This window comes from Falco biarmicus, chromosome 6 (genome assembly GCF_023638135.1).
Source record: "Falco biarmicus isolate bFalBia1 chromosome 6, bFalBia1.pri, whole genome shotgun sequence".
In the NCBI taxonomy this organism is placed as follows: Eukaryota; Metazoa; Chordata; class Aves; order Falconiformes; family Falconidae; genus Falco; species Falco biarmicus.
Genome location: NC_079293.1, coordinates 44,841,201 through 44,857,157, shown reverse-complemented (window position 1 = coordinate 44,857,157; position 15,957 = coordinate 44,841,201). Strand labels below are relative to the sequence as shown.

At 41.7% G+C, this 15,957-nt stretch overlaps 1 protein-coding gene across 1 annotated transcript in view; it reads right to left on the bottom strand.

Moving 5' to 3' along the window:
* UST (uronyl 2-sulfotransferase) overlaps positions 1 to 15,957 on the bottom strand; it is a 166,402-nt gene that overhangs the window by 35,446 nt on the left and 114,999 nt on the right. The window lies entirely within an intron of this gene.

The window sequence follows — 15,957 nt, the reverse complement described above, 5'->3', positions numbered from 1 at the left end:
ACTATCCTTATCTAGTCTAACAGACCCTTACTCCGCAAGCAGACCCACTGACTCCAAAGAGACGTGCAGAGGGAAAAAAAAAAGTGCAAGACAACATAAGCAAAGAGGAAATGATCTCATCTTTGCAAAACCATTCTTATTTAAAGATGCGTATTTTTATAACGCAATGTATCAAACCAATGACTAATCAAATCTATACTTCACCAAGCAAATAAAACGTGACAGAGAACAATTCAGTGGGCAACATGTCCCCCACCAAACGGAGTGCTGGGCAGCACGGGAGACATGGTGAGCATCCCCTGCTCTCCCGGGCGGTGGCGGGTACAGGCCTTCAGCTCAGCATCCACTCCTGAGACCTCAGCACAGATAAGCTCTTCCCAGAGCTTCAGCCCTCGTGCCTCTCTTCATTAGTGTCACATTTGGGTTTGTAAGCCTTAAATTATGTTCCTGTTTCCTCCTCTTTTACACCGTGTAAATGAGATTCTATAAGCACATTAGAAGATCCTGGGCTGAGAAGTAAATCACATGGTGAGGAACCATCAAAGAAAACAACATAAGAATTGCCAGCTGGGATATAAACAACCCGTCTCCAATGCTCCCTCCAGTGTATTCAAGCATTCTGAGAAGGGCTTGCCTTAAATACATACCAGAAGGTTTATGGTCAAGACCTGAATTTTGACACTCAAAGCTCTTAGCTGAAGCTAACCAGCCCCGCATTCTCAATGCTCTAAGAAATCTACTGATGGCACAGTAAGGCGGCACAGGCAATGTGTCCCTCCTATCATCCCAACAGTTTTTTTTTTTAACATGAATTAAAAATTGTGGTTCTTTAAAGGTTTATTGTGCTTTTACTATAGATGCCACCAGAGATGTCTTCAGGGATACATATTTTCAGTTTCCATAAGAACCTGCGGAGACCTGCAGTGAAATAATACATTGCTTGGATTTTAAAAAATCTGAAATATTGTCCTGACAATACTTTAAATTACGCCCAAGCTAGCTTGCACTTGATTGATGGATTAACTGAAAGGTAGAAACACCTACATAAGATTTGAAAATCATTAGTTAAACACCCAGCCGAGAACCATTCCTCTTTTCTTACTCCCATACAAAGGTGAACGGCATTAACTCACAACAAAGCAACATACTGTTTCTTTGCAAGAATAATGAATACAGTGAGTCAGAAAATACTTTGAGAAAAGTATTGACATCCAACACAAAAGTGTAACAGGAACCTTCCTGTCACTGTGAGAACAGTATCTGATTAATATGGCCAGAGAAACATCCATACAATAAAAGTAACATAAATTCATGTGGAAAATCCTGCAGATTTAACATGTAAACAGCTTATATTTAGTCAAAAAGAGATTTTTTAGTACTCCTTTTTTAGGGTAAACTGCTGCAGGGTCACTGAATCCAGCAGGAGTGCATTTATCTAAACTACCGAGTGGCAATTCCCTTTGAATTTGATTTGTGGAAGGAGTGGAAAAGGATGAGAGAGAAACATCTTCCCCCCTCCTCTTTGATGGACTCAGGGTTTAAGATAAAGACCACATACGTTTTCATACAAACCTACAATTTTTCACCATGCAGTGGCACACGTTTCACATTCCTGACATCAGAAGCACCAGGTTTTCTTCAGGGTAAAAGCGTTGCCCCTTTCCAGTCTCTGTTTACCACCACTGCTGTGACCCGTATTACAGCTGCTGAAGGGTCCTGGTGCATTTGCAGTACCTGCTCACCTTTCCAATCTTACTGTATTCATAATCTGTGAAATAAATCACCAGCCACCATCCATCCCCTCAGAGATTTTTACTTGATGGCAATTATGCAGCTCCATGAAATGTGAAATCACAGTTTTTAACCATGAGAAAGGTTGGCCTGAGGTGTGCTAGTCATCAAAAAACCTAAACGCCCCTACAGGAAGCTGCTCTTCATTTGCTAGCAGGACTTACAGGAATTTCTGTTGGATTTTTTTTTCTGAGCACAGAAAGCTAAGGTACAATGACATTATTCTAGGCAGCATTACTCTGTTATCCTAAGCAACATTAATGCCACATTTCCTAGTAAGAGCATGTTTTCCCAGCAGGACATAGATCTATCAGGGCAGAAAGGTTTTTATGCGAGACAAAAAATTGTCAGGTGACAGATGACAGCCTTGCTCATTTAAATCACTGAGGAGCCTTGTCAAAAAACGATTCTCACACAGCCAGGAAAGATACAGAAAGAAACACACACAGCTACTTTGATCATACCCCTCCACAATAAAGAAAGAGGAATTTTGTTTTATTCCTCAGCTCCTGGTTACAATCCACGCTGCTCACATCCCGCTGGGCTGCTGTCTCCAATAAGGTAGAGGGATGCCCAGGAATCAGCCTGGGGCTGCAAGTAACAACAGAAACCATCTCTCTTTAATAGTACTTTGTTTTTCTACTGTTACAATTTCAGCTGAAATGGTAAATTGGTAATGTCCACTTCCTTCTTCTGTAAAATTGCCTTTCGAATAAAAATCATAATGTGCCCTGATCTATTAATCTGTCAAGGAGCCAGGCTATTGATCTATCAGAAATACATCAAAGGTGTGTTTTTACTATATTTTTTTTAAGTTAATAACAAAAGAACTGTTCTATTTGTCATAGCGAGTTCATATATATCATAAGAGGAAGTCAGCACATGATTAGAAGTATTTCTAATTCCTGATCTCCTAATTCTAAATTCTGAAATTCCTTTGGGAGTTTTAATGCTATCACAAAAAGACAAAACTTCAAATTTTTTGTAGAATTATGAACACTTTACTTAAATTAATGTCTTTAACTCATGGCAAATACTGTACCATATACAAAAAGATGTGACCTTAGATTAGATTTTGATTTTTTTTCCCCTCCTAATACAAAATCCTAAGAGTACTGGGGGAAATAAGAACTTTCTTTGGTCCAGCACAAGGTACACTTAAGTTTTTTCAAAAAGGAAGTAATTCATGGGCTTCAAGGCATTCCCTACTTCTTGATCCTCAGGATCTTAACCAAAAATTACAGAAACACCAGAGTCTTCCACAGATGTACATCAGTTCTTAGTATCCCTAATAATCTAAAATGAGGAACTGTAACTCAAATACACACACCTTGCCAATGTTTTCCCATTAATCATCCACTGATCTATCGGAAGCCATAAAAACTGGTCTCTCACAATCAAAATGAAAAATACAACATGCACATTGCCTTTCCATGCCCTGTCCTTTTGGGATACTGCAACTTCTGTGAGACCTTGCCTACAGCCCCGCCACGGTGCATAACTCCTTACTTAGGTCTGATGGTTGCAGATGTGAAGTTCAGGTGTGTCCTGAAGGTTACAGAGGAAGCAACGAACTAAATAAATACCTTTCAAGTCTCTATAAAAGGAAATGAAATAAAATTATATGGAAAACCAGTAAGTGAGCCCAGTCTATAGTGACCTCTCCCATTACAAGGCTGTTCTTCATATGCTGCTAAAGTCAGCGGTGCAGTCTAGTCCTCACTGTTGCCAGCCAAGGAAAATTATTCTACTCTGCTGAGAGCCCCCAAGAATTCCCTTGTGACTCGTAAAATGTTTTCTCACATACTTGCTTGGTGTTTGTAAAGAGGTCAAACTGACCGTTACATCCTAAGAACAATGTTGCATCATATGAACTAAATACAGCCATGCTAAAAAAAAAAAAAATAAAAAAAAAAAATAAAAAATCCACCACTTTCTCTGACCCCAGCTTGGGAGCTCTGGGAGGCCACAGAGCGATGGGGAAGATGATGTAAACACGATGGTTCAGAAAAGGGCTCATGAATGTAAATATGAAATGAAAGAAGGCAAAGAACAACTTCCTACTATGTAAGGCTGTAGAAAGACACTAAAAAGTCAAAGTATAGTTGGCATGAAGGTTTTCAAATATAAATATAACATGACTTACTAAATCTTATTTAGGGAGCACAAATTATTTACATATTTTTATGGAAAATAAACTACAATGCAACATATTTTTAACCCTAAATAGAGAGGTTTTTACTTCATCAAGTGATATTTACTGTTTCTATTCTATCTCAATCAAATAACTTGAGCCACACAGCTGCAAGATGACCTGCTGCTTTCAAATTCTGGAGGCATCTGGCACCTGTTTTGTGCATCCATGCTAACAGCACTGGCAGCAGACTGCTGTGGGGTGGAGAGGTGCTGGGCATCGCCTCCCAGACCAGCACTGCCAACACAGCCGAAGCCAAAGGTTTCCCAGTCTGTGTCACTGTGGTACCAAGTCCCTCCAGGGATGGCTGCTGGGTGGAATGATGGTCCTCTGGAGATGAGGGCAAGCTGGACAATTCTATTAGGACACCAGTGGCAGGCTGCAGAGTGAGCAGTGGGCACTATGGGGAGAAGCTCCACGAGATGGCAGAATGATCCAGCTAACCCAAATGCGGGTTCCTGTCCCCACATGCCCTCCTGCACCAGTTGTGATTGCACCTTCACTCCTGGGCAGGCTCTAGCAGCTAAAAAAGCAGCAGAAACCCTCTTTGTTGCTTCTGTTGCCTTCTGGTCATCTACTGTAAGAGTGAATAACGTGGGAAAGGCTGGGATGCCACCATGGCACCACCACACACCAGCTGTGCAGGGCACGTCCCCCTTGGAGCAATGCAGGCCATACTTAATTACTTCGGTTGCCACGTTCATTTCTTTCAGTCATTTTGCCAATGTGATCATTGCAATGACTGGGAAACAGTCACTAGAGTGCATAGTCGTGTCACCCCAGCACTGACTGTCCTCCTATGTCCAAATACTGCCACTGCTGCAAGAGCCACCCAAGTTCCCAGCATCGTCTTCTGTGGCACCATGAAATTCATGGATGCCAAGGATTTCTCCTCTCTTTTTAGCTCCCTGGCAGGTCTCGCATAGTTACTGATGAGACAGCAGAGGTGGGCCTCGCGTTTTGTCCTGATGAGGATCTCAATTGCTGTGAAAGAGAAGACTACAGCTATGAGAGACATCCTGTAAGGCTAATCCTCTGGTGGGTCCATGCAACAGATGTAGGTTTGCCCTGTGAAGACAGATGCTGCAGCAGATGGAAGCCTGTGACAGGATTTTGGAAACTGGAGCACGGAACAGTGAAGTGCCTGGGACACAAAACAGCTTGGGCCCGTGCTCCCCAAAGACAACCTCTTCTAGTTGGCTTTAACCATTGCTTTCCGGCTTAAATGTCAAGCGGTATGTCACTTTACCTTCAACAAACAGTATGTCTGAAAGCTGAGCTAAGGTCTGCATTTTAAAACTAGCTTTCAGTCACAGATAATACTCCTTTCAAGTCTTTCTTGCATGGTGTGTCTGTTTTTGAAGAAATACACTTCTGAACATTTTTGTACAGCTCTTGAAAGGCCGCACAGACATTTCACACCTTTGCAGATATTCAAGTTCATTCTCCCCACATACTGAAATATGCTTCAAAAGTAATAAAAAAAAAGTCCTTGATCTCTTTAATTCCCAGAAAACCTTCATTACCATTTCTTCAATGAACTGCTCTTTGCCTTCAGCTAAATCATGTATTTGATAAAAAGCAGCATGAAAAAGCAACTGGAGGATGAAGAGAAGAGCCCTCTCATCACCCACACTTCTGTAGGCCCCACTGCACTGCTAGAGGAGACAATGTAACAGCATACGCAGATCAGAAGATACCAGAATATTCTTTAGAAAGTTTCAGGGACTCCTAGCAGCACCACATTGGACAAGCAAAAGCACCCCATAGAGCAAGCTCATTTGATTCAAGCTGCTGTCCTCCAGCCATCTTATTTAAAGGTTAGCTCAAAACAGAAGCTGTCATGTAAAACAGAGCAATGTGGTCTTTATAAATGTGTTGGGTTTTTTCCTCTCCAAATAATTTTTCACTTATTATCTGGAAACAGACTCTCTTCCCTTCTCCTCTTTTCTGATTTTTCAGATGCTTCCTACAATGACCACTTCTGTCAGCAAATCATTGTCACTCACTTTGAGATGTGGGGGTGTTTACCTACAAGCTACAATAAAGTGTCTCTTGTGGATGACTGGCTTTCCTGCAGGTGAACAGAAGTCCTGGGGATGGAGCGGTGGTGGCAGCATGTGGTCAGTAGCCAGGGGCTACAAAGGCCACCCTGACATCTTGCAGAAATCCTCCAGAGTCCCTGGGAAACTATGAGGGTAACGAGGAGGACTGGACCCTGCTATGTCCCCCTGGAGAGCAAGCTCCCTCTCTGTCACTACTGGTCTGGGTAGCAAGTCACACCCACATGTTAGCTTGAAGCCAGTCAACATGTAAGAAAAAAAAACACCCTATAAATTAAAGGTGAGGAACATAAAAGTGTCTGCTTCAAAAAAATCTTTCTTTCAAAAAACCCACACTTTAGAAACCTGAAAAATCCTCCAGTTCCCCAATGTTTAATCTAAATAAAATGAAAGGAAAATAAGCTTTTTTGTTCATTCTCTAGCATGGCACTTTCTCTCATGAGCAGGAATGCTACACTCTCCTCTTCCGAGTCTCCAGCTCAGAGGCCTGATGGATGGAGAAGACAGGTTGGACAGCTCTCCTTCCCTCCAGGCACGGGGAAGTCCAGCAGCCATCCTGAGAAAGAGTGGTGGGGGCTGCCTGCAAGCGCTTAGTTGACTTCAAGAAATAAAATTTTAAAGTATTTCTGGTACTTGTGATAAAACCTCGGAAACCCTGGAAATATTTTTTTTTTTCCAGTTTCATCTCCAGGGAATGAGTTTTCACCAATTAACATGTTTAGATTGAAACTGAACTTACCTCTGTACCCAAACCAGCATCCAAACTTAAAGGTTTGAGCAGATAAGTCTGCTGTTACCTAGGTGTAATACAACTGTTGTTCTCACAGATAAAAATTGGCTTTAATTTAGACAACATGTATGGTTACTTCCTTGCTGTCCAATTTCTTTGTGGTATGCAAAGCACACAACACTGCACCACTGAGCAGCTGCAACATGGTAACTCCCGAGTCTTCTGCTAAACTTCACCTATGGGTACAAGGATAGCTTATAGACTTACACTAAATATTTCTATTTCACATGCTCCAGGGTAGCACATTAATGCTGCATTTGAGAGAGGAGATGGGAAGCTTACAGAATCCTTGGCAACTATTGATGACTTGAGATCAACCCTAAATATCAGCATAGATAGCCTAATAATGAATATATACATCTTCTGTTTCTCTCCTCAAAGCTTGATACTTTTCCTGAGTAACCACATTGGCAGGCCGGACATTTACTGCAAGTTAATGAAACTGCATTTTGTTTCATAGTATGAGATATTTTTTCTTTAATTAAAAAAGTCTGTACTGTGAGAGTACAATTATTCAGGAGAAAATTCTATTACAGAAGTCTGGAGAAAAAGACAGAAGTATTTTCAGATGTTAGGATATGAAGATTTGTTCAGTTAAGTGTTCTTTTAACTGTGCTCTAATGAGGAAACTCGAATTTTTACAGCTAGCCTGGAGCAGCCTACGGCTTGCTCAGATTCAGTTTGTGCTGTCTTTACATTGGTCTCACCAAAGCTGCCCTATCACCCCCCTTCCTCTGCTGGACGAAAAGCTTGTGGGTTCAGATAAGGAGAGAGAGAGAGAGAGAGAGATCATTCACCAATTACCATCATGGGCAAAACGGACTTGAACTGGGGAAAAAATTAATGTAATTTATTACCAATCAGAGTAGGATAATGAGAAATAAAAGCAAATGTTAAAAACACCTTCACCCTACCTCTCCCTTCTTTCCAGGCTTAACTTTACTCCCAAATTCTTGACCACCTCTTCCCGGCAGCACAGGGGGATGGGGAATGCGGGTGGTGTCAGTTCATCACACACTGTCTGCTACTCCTGCCCCCTCAGGGTGAGGGTCCTCACACTCTGCTCTGCTCCAGTGTGGGGTCCTTCCCATGGGAGACAGTCCTCCATGAACTTCTCCAACACGAGCGCTTCCCACAGTCTACAGTTCTCCATGTCCAGCGTGGGTCCCTCCCACAGGGTGCCATCCTTCAGGAACGGGCTGCCCCAGCGTGTGTCCCCGCGGGGTCACAGCCCGGCCAGCAGCCCTGCCCCGGCCTGGGCTCACCCCTCCGCGGGGCCACAGGCCCTGCCAGGAGCCGGCTCCAGCGCGGGCTGCCCACGGGGTCACAGCCTCCTGCGGGCATCCCCCTGCTCCGGCGTGGGGTCCCCACGGGCTGTGGGGGGGATCTGCTCCACCGTGGGCTCCCGGGGCTGAGGGGACAGCCTGCCGCAGCCTGGGCTTCACTGCGGGCTGCAGGAGAGTCTCTGCTCTGGCACCTGGAGCACCGCTTCCCCCTCGTTCTTCAATGACTTTGGTGTCTGCAGGGCTGTTGCTCTCACATATTCCCATGTCTCTCTCCAGATGCCACTGTACAGGGTTCCCCCAACTTCCCTTCCCCCCATTCCCCCCCTCCTTAAATCCATTACCCCAGAGGCACTGCCACTATCACTGATGGGCTCAGCCTTGGCCAGCAGTGGGACCGCTGTGGAGCCGGCTGGCATGGGCTCCATCAGGCCTGGGGGAAGCTTCTAGCAGCTTCTCACAGCAGCCACCCCTGTAGCCCCCTGCTACCAAAAACCTTGCCATGCAAACCAAATACATTTTTCTAGAGAATAATTCTGGGGTTTCTTTGAATTTACTTTCCACTTTTTTCTGGCAAAATACGTGTTTTTCATTTTTTCCCTCAGACCACATAAGCAAATAGGCTGCCAAGTTTAATTCCCACTTTTTTTCTTTTTGACAGACTCTTTTGGCTAGGCTAATTTGCCTGGCTTTTCTTCCAACAATGTATTTAGCTCTTCTTCCTGGCACTTTAGCAAGTGAAGCAGCAGCTAACCAAACAATGTCTTCTGCTAACTGTCTACATTTTGATTTAGTGGAGGCATAAATTATTCATTCATATACAAACTTTTTCTGGCATTAACCTAGCAGAGGTGATGAACTATGCCCACAATGCTACTATTTAGATGTAACAAACGTGAAATTTGCAGATCACAATTTTTCTAACTTGTAGTGATGTACCACATTGAGAAAATACATAGGCAGATATATTTCTGTCTTCTCTGTCATCAGAAATCATATTGGTAATTTGTCAAAGATGAATTTTAACAATTAGAATGGAATCACTTCATAGTTGTAAGTAGGCACTTTCTCACATCTTTCTATTTCATTGTTTTTGTGTTTTTCACCTTGAACCATCTTGGTATGGTATAGGAAATATATGAAAAAAATAGAAAGAAATTATGCCAAAAAAGGGGAAGTGCCTGCCAGCTGGAAGAAGTGCATAAGCATTAAATAATCACCATGTTACAGAGGGCACAGATCCAGGGAAGACCAAGAATACAGACCATTATACTGCCATCATGAATCCCAGCAGCAACCAACAGCAGGGAGACAGTACATCTGTCAATTCTGTTTGCTAACACCTCTTCACAAAAGAACCTGGAAAATTAGTCTGCTCGGGTGAAGACCCTTAATAAAGTCAATTAGGGGCAGCATACATTCAATTCTGCAAGTGCTGAGCAGGAAGTACCCCCCACCTCAAGGACTCTTCAGCCTTCCCTAATGCAGCGCTGCTGGCACCTAGCCAAGAGATGCCTGTGAGAAAAGCAGTGAGTCAACAGATATATCCAGCAGTTTTATGCTCACAAAAGGTAGTTCTGGAGCACAGATGAAGTTATTCTCTGACAAATGACAGGCTCAGCCTGGAGCTGACTACAAGGCTGAAGTCAGTGGGCTGGAAGTGGACAGAGATGCAGCTGGTGGGAGAGGTTTCTTATGATAGGATGGTCCCACCACACCTGACAATGTAGCATAATAGTCCTGGCTGCTCCTGTCCCAGCAAGTAAGTCTGCTGTAGAAGACTCAAGGCATCGTTCGTCCTTTGCTAAAGGAGACCAAGTTTATCTAATCTAGGGTTACCATTTGTCCAATCTGTTCATACAAACGTTCATATCTGCTCTAATTCATATCAGTGCTTTACTGCTCCTACCGTCAGAAAACCTTCACTAGCATCTGATATGAAAATACCTTAATGTAATTTAAGGAAACTCCTTTTTGTCTTAATCTTGATGAACACAAGGAATAACTGCAGGACATCTGCTTCACAGCACATTTTTATTCATCTGAAGATCTAAATTTCCCTACAGTATTTCCTTTTTAAGACCATCTTCTGGACTCTCTTCAATTTCATAGAAGTCCTAAAACAGAACACTTTTTAACTTGGGCTTTTTCAGCTCCAAGTAAAGCAGAGAAGACCCTGCTGGTGCCTTACATAAGTTCTCATCTGAACAAGAGCGTGCCATGGACTGAATTAAAGAATAATTTCATGTGTCTGGCTCCTTTAACCCAGCATCTTCTGTTTGATTTGAAATGCTGGATCTCAGAAAAATTTGTGCTACACATTTTTTGAAAACCAAATTGGAGAAGATACAGAAGAAATCATTGTATAACACTGTAGGTCATCACCTCTCTAATACATCACTCCATTAATGTTAAAAGCCTCGCTGTCCAGCCAAGCACAATACTAAGAGTGTGTCCTGGACTGAGCTCAAGATCTACTCACAACTGAGCAGTGATATGCATTGCAGATTGCTCAGAATGAAAAATCATGTAATGAAAAATACCGTAACAGATCTGGGACGTACAGAGCATAAGTCAGGAACAAACCAGTCTCGAACTGAAGCGACAAAGATTCTTTAGGAAAAAATCGATAAAACGAACAGAAGACTGCCAGAACCTGCTAGTATTAGATGGCACTATAATGAAGAACACAACTAGCAAGGGGAAGAATCAGCCTCAGCAGAGAAAATTTTGCTTCTCCAACTTCCAATGGCTCTTTGATTTAGTCACTAAAGATGTGATAATGCAGTCCCTTGTTCCTACATTCTCAGGGTAAAAAAAGAAAGAACAGAGAGGCTGATAAAGGATAGGAAGCTAAGGACAGGAATAAAATGGCTAGTTTTCTTAGTGAAATGAGACACTGAGTAGGGTCGCACAGCATTTCTGCTGAGACATCTCTGGTGCACAATAAAGAACCGTCAACAGTGAAGTAGCAAATTTTTCAGGGAATATTAATGAGAGTAGATATGAAATCTGACCTCAAGGAGTTACAGAAGGGCCCTGCAATGCTGATTAGGCAATAAAATGCTGGAAGAAATTCAGTGCTGGTAAATGCATGGGTTCTTGCAACAGGATACTCCAGATGACAAAGGTGCAACTGGGTTTAAAAAAAAATACACCAAAAGAATAATTAAAAAAAGAAAATAAAACCAGATATATTCATTGTAGAAAGGTCTATCAAGGGCTATTAAATACAGATATGGAAGCAACATCTGGCTCAGGAAACTGGTCAGCTGAAGAACATCAGAAGCTGGCAGGACACTGGAGGGGAAGCAACTCTTCAGTCTGTCCCCAGCTTGTACTGTCTGCCCAGTCGGGCTGGATGGTACTCATGTATCTCAAGAAGGGCTTAATATAGAAAGTTCACACCGTCACATACAACACAATGTCATTTGCACAGATGGGATATCATGAGATACAAATGTTCAGAATATTGCTTCATTGCTGCAATGCAAGGAAAGCCTATTTTAATAACAAGGGGTTTCTATAGTTCTCATTTTTCTCACATTTTCTTCCCCAGGTCAAATTTTAAAGCTTGACTGCATGCACAGAAATGATGCTCAGCAGCTTTTAGCCCAAACCTCAAAAACACATATACTAATGGAAACGTGTTTAACTTCTATAAGTGCCATGACATCTTGAAGCTGGCATTACACTGTTTTCAGTTTTTATAATACAAAAGTTTAAGAGAGGCTTACTACCAGAGTTCTGAATGTTAAAGACGTCAACAGAGAAGGAATCCACGAGCCAAAAGGAAATTAATTTCACTGGCAATTAGCATTAAATATTATTGCTCTCATACATCTCATCAAGACAGAGGCAAAACAAACTAGAGAGATCATTCATTCCATTTGCATGTATTTTTACAGAACTTCACATAACAAGAAATAGAGAAGAAAATGCTTACTTTCTTCAATATAAATCTTCAAAACAGAAGAGTATATACATGGAGAAGGGAAGATATGCCACAATAAATCTAAAGAAATTATTGCAGGCTTCAGGAAAGCAGTATTTCTTTTAATTATTAAAGCTGCTCTCATCTGCAGATGTAGCAAAATTTTCACTAAAGAAAATGAACACTCGCTAGCTAATACATGTTACAAGTTTTACTTCAACATACTGATCAGTTATAGCTTAGACTATCTGCTGTCATGAATTCCAGTGATACAATTCCCTTTCACTGATGCTAAAGGGAAAGGGATTGCATCCAACAGATTGTGATGTGCACCTGAAATAACCCAGTCATACCAAGGACACTTTCAGCAAAAAAACCCAGAAAAAGAAACCCACTGCTGACCTCTTCATTAAAAAAGAGAAAACGCAGGATGATCGTCATACAGTACAGGTCACGTATTTCTTTGGTTTTGCCCATTTTTTTAAAGTTAGATGACAAATCTTAAAAACACAGTATTGACTTTTAAGAAAAAATAACCAGTTTCCTCATAGCAACAAGGTCTGAACCTTTTATGTCCCCTCAACCTACCACATTTGTGGTGGCACTTTACCACAAGTCTCTTGAATGGTGAGAAAAGAGCTAGAAGTGCGAGTTGTGTGCTAATTCTGCTTCTTATCAGCCTTCTGCCTGGTGTCAACTGACTTTGAACCTCTCCCTCTCTCAGGGTGGAAATGCAAAAGGAGCTGCAGAGCAGAGAAGAAACCACACTGCTACTGCGTGTGGCTTCCCTGCTGCTGCAGCTGGGGATGGTTTCTGCTCTGCTGCCCCTATCTAATTTCCCTAGTTATAATCTTTCCCCCTGCTGAACAGCTCTAATGCTCTTCTGGAAAATGATTAATACTTTGCATCATTCGTAGCACTGCCATTCTAAATAGCAGCCACAAAATGGAACAAACGTATCGATTTCACTTTTTGGTTTGACAAGACTATCACTGTATTGACAACTCCAAGTACTTAAAAACTCCTAAAATTACAAGGTTCAGAGGCATAATTAATGTTCCCATTTTTTAAACTTGAGTCATCTGCTGAAGTTTCTTTCTACAACTATGACAAATAAAACCATGCCTCTCCTCCCCACATGGAAACCCAGAAACTCTCAATCCCCTCATCTCAGGTGCTGTGGCTTTAAAAAGCACAGCAAGTAACAAGATCAATGATGAAATCACAGAGGTTAATAACTCTGCTAGAAAGAGAGGAAAAGTGTAAAATCTGCATTTTTTTCTTCCTGTTTATCAGAGACATCATCTCTTTGGATTACATTCTTTGGGGAACTTTTTTTTTGGTTTTTTTTTCCTTCAACCACTGATGAGCACTTCAGTTTTGTTTTTTGCTTTTAAACAAACCAGCAAATTAATTTCTAAAAAAAGGGAAAGTTTCCTATTTGCCACTGGTTACTGGTTTTTTCCCCAAGATAGAGGAAATTACTCTTGACAAAGCTCAGTTATGAACAGAAGGCTGGCTTCACTTGGATCAGAGTTCATAGGAAAAAGTTGTGTTCAAGTTAACCTGACTAAACTGTGTTTCAATAATTCACTAAGCAGTAGGCAGCTTTGCTGAAACAACAGCAGTCCATTTTCCAGAGTCTGGAACAACAAATAACCAGCTGAACACCCTTTACTGGTTTGGTTTTTTTGTTGTGGGGATTTTTTAAAGTGAGCATTACTTTTACTTCAAAGGAGAATTTCCCTACCTTGTTCACAGGCAGCCTATGTTCTCAGCTGCCACGGAAGGTCCACTGCTTGTTCTGAAAGATGGAATTACCTTTTCATTCAACAGAGGCCCCCACTGCCCCCATGATAGCTCATGACCATGCAACATCATCAGCCAACTGGTGAGGGACAAGTGTATTTTTGAATACGGTTATTTGACTTTACATAGTCATCTTAAGGGGGGGTGGGAAGGAGCATTTGAAACAGCTGATGCATGTTTCTTTTTTTCTCTTATATCTTTCTTTATATAAGGTGGAATTACAAGAAAGACAAAACCCTGAAGCTCCTAGCAGCAAAACTCTTCCTTACTTGACTGGCTATAAGGAAACAGTGTCCAAATGCCCCAGACTCCAACTCAATGTAAACAAATACAGGTTTGCAGTTTATCACAGTCTGTTCTCCCACATTTTCTTCTGGCAACATCATCTCACCAAGTTAAAAAAAACTGCTTTTATTTTTTCTTTTTAATTAAAAGTAAAATCTACCACAAAAAGGCTGAGGGAATTGGGCTGTGCACAGCTTTCTGAAGGACTCTCTGTGACCGTTCAGCATCCCTGGGCTTATTTCTATTGGGTTTTCATTTCATTAAAGTGCCGAGACATCTCAGAGCATGTGGTTTGAATCCATCCTCATCTCAGGGTACAGAAGCCATTAGTCCGCTCAAAGCTACTTTACTATGCAGTAAAACTTGCCAATTGCTCTTTTGATTGCAACTGCTTGTCAGTCTGGCAAAGAAGCCAGCCCACCACCGCACTGTCTGAAGTCCCTCATCCTTTCATATCCCTTCAGGAAAAAAAAAAAACCAAAACAAAACCTGAGAAGGGAGGACACCTAATATGAGTCTGGACCCTTCATAATAAAAAAGTTCACTTATGTGAAGCTATTGGTATGCTGATAACCCCATAACACAAATCAAACTCTTGCAAAAAAACCCCAACAAACCAAACCTCTTAAGAAAACAAAAAAGAAAAACATCTGTAGCAATACCCTTTATGTCAAGATGGACAAATACGATTTCTGGAATATCTGACACCTGAAGAGCACTCCTGTGGGAAAGCAAACCAGGCACTTGCCCAGCAGAGCCAAACAAACAGAGAGAACATCCCAATCCAGTTGCCAACACAAATCTGTGGGACTTGGTTATTTTATAGAAACACAAATGCACGTTTCTACATCATAAGAGCATATTGAAGCAAACAGAGCAAGACTAGACAGTCAGCACCTGTTTTTTTGGAAAACTATTCCCCAGTTCAGATCCGTTCATTCTGTAATAAGACTGAAACAGAAGCACAGAGGTGTGGATTTAGTTTCATTTTCACTTTTGTAAAAGGGGTTCTTTCCTTTATTTGTGTGTGTTTAGTCAGTGAAGAACTACAGACATTTTTAAATGAAAAGAAAAAAAGAGACACTACTCACCATGCAATACATTGTGTTCACAAACTTGTGAATAGAAGACCCTTAGAATAAATACTTTTTATTACAGTTACTTACCACTAACACTACATAGTCTTCACTGAACAAAGCAGGATGCTGATACCTGATGCTGCAAAGATACCCATGCCTGTCCTCTACTCGTGAGAGAGAAAGAGAGGGCTGATCGCAGCAGTGCACAAAGAGGTGTATCTCGCACAGGGAAACACTCCCTTGTCCTGACAGTTTCTAGTGTGATACTCAGGGTAAGGACTGTGTACTCTAAAGTAATAAGTATTTCTCTGAGTGGACAAGCCAGTCTGAATAGTGGCTACAAGAGCCCTCAAATCTCACATGGTAAGATTTTAATTGTTGAATTAGACATTCCTGCTGTGATTGTTGTCATTAGTCCTTTTAATTCAAGTAGCCTATTTATTTTTTCCTTCCTCTATTTAACTAAAAATGCAACACCCTCCTCAGAAAAACTATGATCCCTGCACTGAGGACATGGATTTGAGACTTGTCCTCCTGTTTCCACTAAGCAGCTCCCCCTCTTCTCCATCCACTCTTCCAGCTCCTTCTGGTTCTTCCTGGTCCTAAGTTCACATGATAACCTAACTTGAAAGATTACACCATCAAACTAAGCAAGGCTGGCATCTTTACCATGGTGCTCCAGGCTGTTCTTTATAGAGAAGCCAAACCTTAAAGCCATGGTCTGACATT